The sequence below is a fragment of the Balaenoptera acutorostrata genome, chromosome 1 (assembly GCF_949987535.1).
Source record: "Balaenoptera acutorostrata chromosome 1, mBalAcu1.1, whole genome shotgun sequence".
In the NCBI taxonomy this organism is placed as follows: Eukaryota; Metazoa; Chordata; class Mammalia; order Artiodactyla; family Balaenopteridae; genus Balaenoptera; species Balaenoptera acutorostrata.
Window position 1 is genome coordinate 91,512,313 of NC_080064.1, and position 14,287 is coordinate 91,526,599.

The following is a 14,287-nucleotide window of genomic DNA, read 5'->3' on the forward strand; positions in this document are numbered from 1 at the left end:
GAAAGATAGTTTTGCAGGATATAGCATTTTTGGTTGACAATCTTTTTCTTCCAGAACTTGGAATGTGTCACCCACTGTTTTCTGGCCTCTATGAAATCTGACAAAAAATTAGCTGTTAATCTTAATGGGAATCTCTTTTATGTTATGAGTCACTTTATTATTGATGCTTTGAAGATTCTTTCTTTGTCTTTTGACTGATTATAATCCTTTGTGTGTGGATTTCTACAAGTTTATCTTGCAGTTTCTTGAGATTCTCATCTATATAGATTAATGTGTTTCATCAAAATTGGGAAGGTTTTGGTAATTATTTTTTGGAATATGCTTTGTACCTCCTTCCTCTCCACTCTTTTTGGGACTCATTATTATGTCTATGTTGTTATGCTTGATGGTGCTCCACGGGTCTTTGATGCTTTGTAAACTTTTTGCAAGTTTATTCTTTCTTTTCTTCATACTGAGTAATCTCAATTGATTTTCAACTCCTGATCTATTTTGTTCTTTTTTAAGAAATTATACCTTTATTTATCTCTGTTTGATAAGGCTTCATTCTCATACTTTCATGTAGTTGTTAAGCTGAGGTTTCCTTTAGTTGTTTTGTTTTTTTTTTAACATACTCATAACTGCTGAATTAAAGTCTTTGTCTGGTAAGTCCAATGTCTGCACGTCTTCAAGGACAGTTCCTATAGATTTGTTTTTCCTTTGTATGGGACATAATTTCTTTTCTTTTCTTTTTTTTAATTATTTGCTTTATTTATTTTTTAAATTTTATTTATTTATTTATTTATTTATAGCTGTGTTGGGTCTTCGTTTCTATGTGAGGGCTTTCTCTAGTTGCGGCAAGTGGGGGCCACTCTTCATCGCAGTGCGCAGGCCTCTCACTATCGCGGCCTCTCTCGTCGCGGAGCACAGGCTCCAGACGCGCAGGCTCAGTAGTTGTGGCTCACGGGCCTAGTCGCTCCGTGGCATGTGGGATCTTCCCAGACCAGGGCTTGAACCCGTGTCCCCTGCATTGGCAGGCAGATTCTCAACCACTGCGCCACCAGGGAAGCCCGGGACATAATTTCCTGATTCTTTGCCTGTCTCATAATTTTTTGTTGACAGCTGCACATTTTAAATGTCACCTGTGGCGATTGGATTCCATTGCCCCCTCCCCTCGATGCTTGTTGTTATTTTGTTTGTGGTTGTTTTTGCTGCTTGTCTTGTGACCTTATGGAGTAATTATATAAGTCAATTTTCTTTTTTTCCTGTGTCAACTGAGGTCTCTGCTCAGTTAGGTTAGTGATGAGCAAATGATTGGACAGATAATTCCTTAAAAATCTCTCACTATTTGCCAGGAGACTCTGAGTGTGTATTTGTGTGTGAGCATGCCTATAATATTCCAACAGTTTACAACTCTGCCTTAGATCTCATTTCTTGCTATGCAGATCCTCAAGGTCAGTAATATTTGCGATATTAGAGTCTCTTCAGGTCTTTCCTGGACAGGCACACAGGCCTCTTAGATCTCCAAGAGTATACTGAAGCTCCTCAGTGACCTTTATAGACATCTCATTTCCAAACTTTTTCTTTTTAGTGTCTTTGTCTAATCCTTGTTTGCTCAATATACTAACAGTTAAATGAACGCCACCAACTACTTGCTAAAGATCTGCATCTAGAATGTCTCATTAGTAACAGAAAAATGACTAAAATTAAAATGTCAAAAACACACATCTGCCAATAAAAATTTCATTGACATGATATATTACAATGTTTAGTAATCCTTGAGATAAATTTTGTTGAATTCAGAAATTTCTCTGCAATCAGATTTAGCTATATTTCTTCAGTTATTTAGTCATTTCATTCAATCATTCATTCAAAAAGTGCTTTAAAAGTGCATGTAACATGTTAATATGTTCAGATAACACCCAAATAAGGAAACACCTACTTTATTTCCCAGTAAAACATGAAATAAAGCAGAATCATGAAATATCCATCCACAAAATATATGGCTTATAATGGTCAGACTATTATTAGTGTTTCCAACATCAAAATTATTTATTTTTATATGTTATGAGGCAGTACAATCAAACAAATTAGATTGTTTCTGAGATTTTTTTTGATTCTTTTTTGTAAATAGCTGGAATAGACTCTAATATTTAGCTTATGCCTACTGATTTTAAACATTCTCACAGCAAATGAATATAAATTCTTAAAATTTATTGATAACATTTCTCAAACACTAACTAATGAGTTTAGAACACTGAGTAGCCACAATTGAATTATTATAAATGAGTAATAGCTAGTAACAGAGAAATTTGAACATTCTTCATTCTGCTGTTAAAAAAAGGCATCATTCAGTACCTCTTGTGTACTGTCATCACTGAGGGTTTCAATCAGAAATTCTGATTCTTGAATCCCAGCCTTGCCATTAATTACTTGGAATTATGCAAGTCACTTACCCTAATCCATCATTTGTAAAATGAATGCATTTAGAGATCATATCTAAGGTCCTCTTCAGAACTAAAAAGTATAGAGTTCCACACTTAACTTATAGATAATATAATAAACCAAATGAAGCTTTTGCTGAAACACAAAAAATTGCCTATCTATCTTATTACATATAGTATTTTTAATAGTATATTTTTTAGAAGAATACTGGTTTCCTGAGTACTTAACTGTTCTAGTCAAGGCCCTTCACTTCATTAAATGGAATCCTGCCAACCTTTCCACAATAAATTCTTTTTTCAGGTGTTTGATATTCAGCCATTAAATATAGTACTACTGGAAAGAAACTGGAAAATTGTGTTAAAAACCTACAGTACTATTTTCCCTAGAAGTCATTTTATAGTGTTTTATGTTAATCATATGACATGTTATGAGACAGTCTGTAGACAAACAAAAGCATCCTGACGGGTTGAATGAACTATAAATACTTAGATTCAACAGTCATAAAAATCTTTACAGCTGGAAAAGGGTGACGTTACCAAGTAAAATTGGCATCTGCTGCACACAACGTATGAAAAAGACATCCTCCTCCTCTAACGCTCTACAAAGCCAAAATTAAAGTAGAGCTGAAACAATTACCTTGCTATCTACAGCTGTGTCAACTAGGTCTATACTATAGTATTTTTCTATAGACAGAATGAGTCTAGAGGAGGGAAGCAAAACAAATGCAAGAAAACTGAACAGAAACTATATATAAAGATGAGGTTCTTCTGAATGTCACATGCATTGCAAAAGGATCCAGCCACATTTTTATCAAGACCAATTATATAAGTAATAGCATATCCTCCTCTCAAAACTAAAATATAATGCACATATTCTAACAATTTTTGTTTGTTATTTTTGTTTGTATATGCATATATATAGTAACTCTCTATAAGGCCTAGCTATTTCCATTTTCTGTGCTATGAATGTAATTACATTATAATTCAGGAAATACACAAGTTAATACACATTTAGCTTTTTTGCATGTACAAGAAGTCACATTTATTGAAAAAGTGTTGTACAAGAAATTGGTATAATGTCTAAGGTCACATGTCAATGTGTCAATGTTAAGTGTCTGAATTTTCAGATTCAATTCCTCATCCTATGAAGTCAACCAATGCTTGGTTGAAGTCAGTTCCTAGCCTGAGCATCCACTGAACTGTACAGCAACAGCAGCTGATTCCTGAGAATGAGCAATGAAAAACCAGGTTTTGATCAGCTGTCATGTTCAATTCCATGTGATTGAATAAGGTAACCTGTGAATGAATTATGTGCTTGAAGCATAATAAGATCCCAAGAATGGCAGAGGAAATTCAGACATAACCAAAAGAGTTAAAGCAGAGGCTGGATCAATATACAACTATAATTGTTCAAATAAACAGTTTGTTTTTAAACAGCTTATTTATAAACAGTGTCTCTAATATCAACCTGACAACTAGTAACTCTACAATCCTATAAGGCTTTTAATTCCATTATGAATCTTGGAAGATTTAAACTTTTAATATTAAAACTTGGGTGTTAGTTATATTCTAGGAGAATAACTTACTTCTGGTAATATCTGGAAAAGAAGACTCCAAGTATTTATAGACTATGTGTCTCACTGAATTTCAAAGCTTTCTAGAGTTAGAAATTTCATCTCCCCTAAACCTGTTGTAAATCACATGCTGCAATTGCATTCTATAAAATCAGCTAGCCTCCAAATTTCCCGAAGCACATTCTTACCTCCATTAACTTTAACATGCAGATGTCTCAACGGGAATGAATGCTTTTATAAAATGCTTCTTGTTAAAATCTTGACTGTATGTTATAAGCAAATAGGAGTTAGGTTGATGAAAAAGATGGAGAGGGAAATAGTATTAAACAGAAAAACATCTTAAACAGGACTCTGGATGCATGAAACTGACAAAGCTGGAAAAGTACATATAGTGCTGTATAGTTGGAGGGAAGGCCCTATATGGTGATAATGAGCAGTGAGGGTTGAGGGATGAAAGAGATAAAGTAGAAGAAAAAAAAGAACCAAGCAAGGAACCAGACTGAGAAAAGCTTTGTATGTGAACTGAATTCTAAAAGTTACAGAATGTCATTCAAGGACTTTGAACCATGGAGCAAATTGATCAATGACATATTTTAACAAAATCGCTATGACTACATAGGGAAGGATGATTCGAAAGCAGCTACTTTGGAAGCATGAGAACCTTGCTTAGGAATCCATAGCAGTTAAGCATTGGGAAATTAATCTAACTCAGCAATAGCAGGAATGGAGTAGAGGATACATAGAGTTTATTAGAGAAAAACGTGTGAGATTTGGGAACTGACTAAGTAATGATGATGGAGTGGGATGGGAATGGCAAGGAGAGAGGGAAGAAGTGCATTAGAGAAGAGTGGAAGGTAGTCCTGTAGTTTCTGGTATGAGCAAGGGTAAGACGGAAAAGCCATTTACTCAGTTGAGAAACAATAAAAAGGAAAAATTGGGGATTAACCTTTTAAGTCTATGAAGTGAAATGATAATTAATGATTGTTTCTAGAAAAAGTTTAGTCTTTTTTTTTTTTTTTAAGAAACTTGCCTTTATTTACTTTTGAATTGTACTCCTCTATGTGCCAACTGTCAGATTATATCACTGAGGTCAAACCAAGTTATAAGCATCAATAAGAATCAGCAGAAATTTTCCCTTTAGCTGGACAGCCCATACCTCTTTCTGTAGCAATTTATACCCATTTTTTCACTGATAATCAAAGACAAAATGAACTTGTCTAGACTTAGTGTTATGGGATGACCTGTGTCCCCCAAATTCATATGTTTAAGTTCTTAGCCTCAGAATCTGACTATATTTGGAGATGGGACCTATAAAGACAGAATTAAGATTAAATGAAATCTTTATGGTGGGCCCTAATCCAATATGACTGGTCTTTTTATAAGAAGAGGAGATTAGGACACAGACACCACAATGCGAAGGTCATGTGAAGACACAAGGAGAAGATGACTATCTACAAGCCAAGGTGAAAGGCCTCAAAAGAAATCAATCTTGCTAACATCTTGCTCTCAGACTTCAAGCACCTGGAACTGTGAAAATATTAATTTCTGTTGTTTAAGACACAGTGTGTGGTATTTTGTTATGGCAGCCCTAGAAAACAAATACAGACTGATAAATACTAGTTTGTTTTTATTTATATCTTGCAAGTATTATCTTTATAGCAGAATAAAGAAGAGCACTTCAAAACAAGTATTTTTGTTTGTTTGTAACATGGGTAATCTCTAACTATGTCCAGGGACTGGTATTAAGTAGATGCTGTGGAAATATTGACTGATTTAATTTGGCAAGCAGCTAGAACTCAGGGTAATCACAGGTTATCATACACCCGACAGTATCATCATGTGTAAATATCCCTCAGGCATTAGAGGTAATAGAAAGTAAGAATGATAAATAAATATTTGTCTCCAAGTATAAATAAAGAATTTGAAGGGAACAAGTTTTTAAGTAAACTTACCAGAGTTTTAAAGATCTTTATCAAATTAAATTATGCTAGAGGTCATAGTGAGTTTAAACTATTTATATGATTTTTTTTTAAATGTAATTTCATTACACTAGTAAAAAAGTTAAAACAATTCCTGGTTGTCTCATTAACTCCATATTAATGAAATTATATCCTAATTCTACTTCATGTCAACAATGAAAAGAAAATAGGAATAGAAAAGTGTTTTCTCATTTTTATATATAATATAAAAAATATATATATAATCAGAATAATACATTTTTTGTATTCTATACTTCATTTTATCTATTCATAGTAATATAAATCAAAAGTAAAACAACATACTTGGTTCTTTCTTGATTTAAGAAAACACATGCAAAATTAAATTACAAATCATAAAAAATACTGAGATGGTCCTCAGATTTCAAAAAGACTCTTCATTTCAAATGTTCATTAAATAATGAATATTTAAAATATGAATAATCAAAATTTGATCTTCCTCCCAAAATAAAGTCATCTGATACTTTTTACAAACATCTGTTGTTCAAAATAATATAACTGAAGATAACATTTAAAATCTAAAAAGAGGATTTTAAAACAAAATGGAAATCATTTGAGACCTTATCTTTAAAAATTAACTTGAGAAAAAAATATTATTTGTATGAAAGAAAATATTATGTATCATTTAATATTTTAAACTTGTACTTTAACACAGACTCAAAGAACAAATTCCTATAAGTAATATCAGCATAAAGGTCAAATATGACCTTTGCAAGCAGGTATGACTTTCGCTGCCTGTCACACAAAGTTAACTGCAGAATTTGACATTTACTTTATATTTCATAGCCTTAACTTGACAGTAAATTTTGAATTTATTTTAAAGTAATTATCATCTTTTGAATATGAAAAGAAATGATAGACTCTTCATCATTTCATAAAGAGTTTAACAGTTGAACTGGCACATTTACTTTTTTAACCCAAGCAAATAAACTGTATCATTTTTTTTCACATATCTGTTTAGCATCATCATTTTTATTGCCTATTTTTAAGTCTAGAGAAAATATCAGTGGATGAAAAGAAGTCATTGGTAGTAGCATTTTTACACATTTATTATTCTAGTTCTACATGCAATGATACTGTTCCAGAAGTAATAGGTCCTAGAAATAATATTTTAAAATACTTCCTTATTTCTACTCTGTTGCACTCCTCTACTATAATAAATGATACATTTCTTTAGTGAATTGAAGTTTTATTAAATCAAAATTTGGCCATTTTATGAAATATATAAGCCTAAGAGGATTTTAAAAGTATGCATATACATTATAAAGTAATTGATATACCTTTTACTCTTTTTAATTTTGAAAAAAATGGTTTTTTAGTACCAATGTGAAAACTTCTTTGCTCACTACAGAATGTAGTCAAACTGTATATATGTCTACTGAACAGTGAAAGATGGGGGTCATGATCTCAAATTTGAAAGCCAGAATTCCCTATTGAAATAGGAGTACTTGCAAAGAACTATAATTTGAAGGAAAAAAAAAAAGCAAACCTGTTGCACAGCATTCCTAATTTCAGGAGGCACTTCATGCCTTACAATTTTAAGACAAGCTACATTTTTCCCCAAAACAAAATACTTTCTTAAAAAAGAAAACAGCAGAAGTAACACATAATTTTATTAATAGGCACAGATACATTATAAGTCAGATAATAAATGTATTTCTTCTATAACTTTTAGTGGTAACTTACACAGAAATTTGACAGCCAGATAACTTTCAGAATCCTTTCCCCTGGTTGTCTATCAATCAGTCATCTATCCATTTAGTCAACACATATTTATTGAGGCAAAGTAACATGCTGACACTATAGATAGGCAAAAGAAAAATAAAGATGGAAATCAGACCCAGATCCTACTCTCAGATAGCATATAACCTGGTAAGGGAGATTAATTATACACAGACATGAAATATAAGAAGCATATTTCTTTAGTACTTACTATATTCCAATTAGGAAAAAAAATAAATTGGGGTGGCAGGGGTGGGGGGATGACACAATTTTCATCTGGGAAAATCAAAGGAATAATCTAGAAGGACCTGGCATAAATGAGATAATTAATGAGAAAGTGTCTAGTTTTTCTTTTAAATATAAAGATACTTGGTATTCTTTGTTGGCTCCCAGAATCCTAATCATTGATCTCTCTTACCCTGTACTTAAAGAATATGACCCCATAGCCCACATCATCAGACTGGCTTGCAGGTTGGTTTCCAGTACAGACAATGGAAGTGACCACCAAGAGTTAGGAGTTAGGAAGGTGGGAAGAGAAGGAGGTTGGGTAGTTTCGCCAGACACTTTCCTGTCTGTCACAGCAGTCTGGTACCCTGACCACTAGTGCCACTGTCAGAAAGCACTAGTGCAGGGCTCCAGCTTTCACTGTACTGCTATTTCTGCCCCTTGCCCATTTAACCCTTGGAAAGGTAATACTCCTTGCCAGGTAACTCTGCCTCCTTGTTCAAACCTCTGAAATCACCTGAGTAGAAATTCAGTTTCCTGCTGGAACCCACAGTGAACTCACTCACAGAGAGTATGAGAAGTTAGAGAAAGACCCCATAGTTGAAGGCCCTAGAATAGTAATTGGCATCTTCCTTTTATATATATATTAAGTTTAAGAATTCAAATAATCAGTATGTATCACTTTCCAGGAAAGTGCGCTGTATCTACTAGAATACACACAGTTTATGGTCGGGGCTCTTCTTTCTTTTTGGCCATGCTGCGCGGTTTGCAGGATCTCAGTTCCCTGACCTGGAACTGAACCCGGGCCATGGCAGTGAAAGTCTGGAATCCTAACCACTAGGCTATCAGGGAACTCCCAGGGGCTCCTCTTCTTAATAAGCCAATCTACATTATTCAGCTAAACTCACTGGAATATAAACTTTATGAGAGTAAGGACCTGTCTGTTTTGTTCTCCCAGGTTTCCACAATTCCTGGAATAGGCCAGCACATAGTGAGTATGTACTAAATGTTTGTTGGGTAAATAGATATCCAGGCAATTAATTTATTCACCATTATAAGACTCAATTTCAACAACTGTAAATTAAGAATACTATTATTTGTCTTGTATTTCCTACAGATTCTTTAAAAATTAATACCTACTTAAGCAATTTTTAAAGTGTAAGTGTACACAAATGTAAGGTATAATTATTATAGTACTTGAAGCCAATTAAAGGAGAACACACGTTTGAGCTTAAACTTCTAGATGTGTTTATAGACTGTAAAATTTAAGAAATGCTGATGGAGAATACATTTTTATTCGTTCCATAAATAAATTCCAAAACAGTTGAGTTTCAGAAGACTTAAAGTCATTATTCTGTAAGTAAAGCCCATAAGGAAAAAGTATAATAGAAGAGAAAGAAAAATACATTCAGCTAAACAGTTTCCAGCATGTACCACTGTAAAAGCAATAGCTTAACAGAATTCTACAATGTTTCCAAAAGATATTCCCTGGACACTAAAACTTCTGCTCACATTAGATATAAGAGCTTTGTTGAAAAGTATGGTGGGTCTTGGAAGAGGTTTGTGATTGTATATCCAGGAACAAGACTGACATTAAATCTTAAACATGGCATAAAATGCTCAAAAAAGTAGACATTATCAGAAGATTAATTGAAAAAATATGCTTCTTGCCTACTAAGACTTCTGAATTTGCCAAGGCATTAACTCACATCATAGTTTTTTTTTCAGACATTCTATACTGTTTATGATTCTTTCTCAACTATTTTGTGTGGAAAAGGAAAGCTGCCAAAATGCTTCAAATTTTAGTTTAATTGAAAAATGCATCAGAGATTGCATCTGAACTATAATTCAAAGGAAAAAATGAGAAAAACCACATAATCACAGACAGAACTGCTACCCACACAGTCCTTATATTTCACTGTGTCCCAAAATCAGCTTAAGAAATCAGTTTTAAGAAAATAAGTAGTGATCCTATGTTACTTGAATGTACTACTAATTCAACAACTATTTACCAAGTATTACAAAAAATGCAATTCTTTAAAACTTTAAAGTTGTATAAAACACTACCACAAAAAGGGCACATTTATCTTATACTTTCTAACAAACATTCCTACTGAAAGAGAACTATCAATGTGGCTCTATTCCACAAAAAAAAATAATAAAAGAAAACGAGGAAAGAAAAAATGATTAGAAAAAAGGTAACAAATCTTTCTTCCTGCTTCCTTGTTGGCCAAGATGATCTATACTCCTTGAATTAATAAGTGCTAGAAAGCATATTTATTTCATCCATTTAAAAACTATTTTCAGGCAGTGTTGTAGACACTACGGATACAATACAAAGCTTCTGCTCTCTTGGAGCTTACATTCCAGAGAAGGAAAGAGAAAATAAGCAAAATACAGTATCAGGGTAATAGGTGCTGTAAAGAATATAAAGCAGGATAGGAGAGATTGTAGAAAGTAAGATACTATATTACAAACTGTGTTCATGAAAGATTTTGCTGATAAAGGGACGCTGAGACCGAGACAACTGAGGAACTAAGGAAGTAAAAAATTCATAGAAATATCTAAGGAAAAGCCTTCCAGGCAGAAAGACGAGTGGATGCTCAGACCCCAAGTCTGGAGCATGATTGATGTGTTCAAAATGGGATGCCTTGCGGGTCAGAGGGAGCAGGGGGCTAAGGAATCAGTGATGAAGTCAGAAAAAAGGGGCAGAGGGTGTGGATGAATCACCCAGGAGACTACGGAATATTGAAAGAACTTTAGCGTACTCTAAATGATATGAAAAGCCACCAGACAATTATAAACAAGGAAGTGACATTCTTTACTGATTCATTCATTCTTTCAGCCAGGTGCTATTTGACAGGAATATGCCTACTAGTCTAGGCTTGCTGCTTAGAGAACAGACTAGCAGATGGGCAGACAGACACAGGGAGATCCATTAAAAGCCTCCTGCAATTTACCAAGAAATAGATAATGCTAATAGTTATAATAATAAATAATACTTAACTGGCACTTATTGTATACCTGCCACTCTTCTAAGAACTTTATATAGTCATATTGTAAACCAAAATGAACTAGGTCATGCCTTAAAAAAATTACTTCCTAAAAAAATATAAAATAATTTAAATAATTTATCACATTCTTATTCTACTTCTTTGAGCTAATAATAATTTCACACTACCTATGTTTTTACTATAAAGCTCAGAAGTATATAGAAAGATGTTCAAATAAGATTATTTGGTCCAGGATAATCCTATGGCCTTTTAAAGCTTCATTAAAAGCACATAGTTCATCAATCGTAAAAAAGAGAACTAAAGACTTTTGAATTTAGCTAAAATTCCAAACAGTTCATGTTTTTAAGAAGGAAACATTGACTATTTAATACCTTATGTAAAGCGCAAAGTATTAAATTCCTCTCTCCCTTAACCCCACATACCCAGTCAGCCCCTAAGACCTGTCAATTCTATCCCACATTAGCATCCTGAAGCAAGACCCTTCTCTCCATTTCTTCTGTCATGGCCTTATCTCTACTGTACGTAACCTTTTATTTGAACTAATGTTTCAACATATCAGTTTTGGTGTTTTCTTCCACCAGGTTCTTCTGATTCTAGACTAACTCCTTCACTGCCACAAAAAGAATTTTTAAAAAACAAATCTCAATGTTTAATTCCTCTACTTAAAGAAACTTCTTATGACCTATGGTTTAAAGTTCAACCCCCTCAGCATGGTATAAAATGCAGTCCACAGACAGGCCCTAACTCATCCTACCAGATCATCTCCCAAATACCCCCAAAGCAAATTGCATTCTCAGATGTGCTGAGCTCATTCCAAACTTTCATCTTTTGCACAGGTTCCCTCATCTTTAAATACCCTTTTATTTTTCATCATTTTGGATACAGTTATTTTCTGCCTTGAACATATCTATATCTTCATTAGGAGCAGAATCATATCTTATTACAACTATTTATTTGTGTCGCTACATCAATTATTTAAGCACAATGTTTGCCATATAATATTTATTCTGCTTCAACAGAGAATAGTCAGCTACTTAATAAACACCTAACTTTCAAATGACATATGCTATCCTATACCTCTCTCTGCCCCTTCTCCCCCCAGACACATCTAACAAAGCCTTAACCACTTGCAGATACAGCACTCATTCATATATTTACTAATCTTCATTGGCTATAAACACTGTGCAAACTTTGTGTTTGATGCCACTGTTGGAGTACCTAAATTAAGGGGATATAAATCCTGCTCTCAATAAATTTATAGTCTAATGAGAAAGCTATATATTAATAGATAATTATAAAACAACATGGTAACAGACAGTGACAACAAGAATGCATTGCAAGATGGCTTATTTTGGGGGGAAGTTAATAAAATGCCACAAACTAATAATAAACCTTAAACGGGAAAAAAGAAGACAAGTAATCAGAGATAAAACTTATAAAAGGGAGGGACAAAACAAAATGTGTGACACTTTATTGTGCACTGCTGGCAGCAGATAACCTAATCATGCACTAATCAAAAAAGAGACAACAAACCAAACAAGGCAATGATCCTATTAGAGGACAAGTAATATCATGTATAAGTGGTACTTTGGATCTTCTATAGATTTCTGAAATCTGAATCCACCTCAAATGCTATATTGAGTTTCTTGAAACAATTTCAACCATAAATCCTACTAAATATGAAATTACAGTAAATTATCAGTAGAGTCACAAAATAAAAGCTGTTATCTGCATATCACACTACAGTGGCACAGATTTAATCATAGTCTGAATGACAACAGGATAGCATGTGGCTGTTATACAATAAAGTACAGTGGTGTCTAGAATGGAGAACTGAGGAAAAGTCCTACAGCATCGCTGAAGCTTGATTATAAATAACGCAGCACATTCTTGTGTGTTGTCCCTCACCACGCTTGTCATACCAACTTGGTGTGCAATAATAAGGAACGTAATTACACATCCAGAAGGCAAAAGCAGAAGCTCCTTTCAGACTTGTCTAAGAATAACTCTCAAAAAAGGATTAAACTAATGCTGTATCTTGATCTACTCATGCATGTGATCTGTAGGAAAACTTAAATATCTCCCCAAAGCAGAAAAATCCAAAGGGAAAAATCATATTTGCCATCACAACTTTGTAAATAATTGATTATTAACACTGAGTCTAAATGAAATCTGACAATTTCTAAATTTGTTACTGTCAGGAAGAAAAAATATGTTCTATAAAACTACTACTACAAGATACTGTCATGTAGATACGTTGGACTATTTCTGCATAAAAGCCATAAGATCCTCTTTTAGAAATAACTACACATATGCATCATTGTTCTGTATATTAGAGAAATTCAACATGTCCATGAATCCAGTGAGTCTGTAAAGCAGTGTTGTTGCTGAACCCTAATATTACATGCGTGTGTGGTGTGCCTTGGGATTTCAACTCTAATTTGCATTGAAGTTGTGTTTGTTACAATCAATGTGTACTTGGACTGTGTTTGAACATCAACTCTATCAAATTTGTACCTCATGTTTGGTATCCACATTTGTTACTTCTCTTAAAATTGTACATTATTTCCTGAAATTTATAAATAAATAATTTTGATGTCTTACTATATTCCATAAAACATGAATCACAAAACTGATTCCAGACAGTGTTTCAAAAATTACAAAAAGAACCACAGCTACATTCCCAAATGTACATCTTAACCAAAGATTTACAGGACAAGAACAAAACTGAGTAGCCATGGTAAACTCAAAGCTTTCTTGTTTTTCTGTTTTGCAGACTCTATGTTACTTTGACAGAGCAAGTAATAAAATCCCATTCCAGAATGACATTTTATTTTTTCTTTTAGCTACTGAAGCCTTCTTTAAAATAAACTATAGTGTCTTTTACAAAGCTAAATGTGGCTCCTATGTTAGCCATATCTGTTGTTTTACCCTAGTTTCAGAAATAATCAACAGAAGAAAGCTTTTTTTCAAACACGCACTTATAAAACATTCAGTACTGCAAGACACACATATGAATATTTTATAAATGTTAACTCATTTAATCTTCAAGTAACTCTATGAGTTAACTACTGCAGCTATCCCATCTTACAGATGAGGAAAAAGACATAGAGAGGTTGAGTATCTTGCCCATGATCTTCAAGCTGATTAAGTTCCAAATCAAACCCTGGCTGTCTGACTCGAGTCAATGCTGCTAACTACCATGCATATGGTTGAAAAAGGCAAAAGCTTAATTTAAAAAAGCTTAATAATCATTATCATAACATTTTTTCATCTAACCATTTCTTTACTTATTAGACTGAATGATACCTTTGTCTTCATGTTTCATTTCCCAA

General features: G+C 33.5%; 1 protein-coding gene across 1 annotated transcript in view; it reads right to left on the bottom strand.

Moving 5' to 3' along the window:
- COL11A1 (collagen type XI alpha 1 chain) overlaps window positions 1–14,287 on the bottom strand; it is a 214,494-nt gene that overhangs the window by 138,964 nt on the left and 61,243 nt on the right. The gene's annotated exons all lie outside the window — the stretch shown is intronic.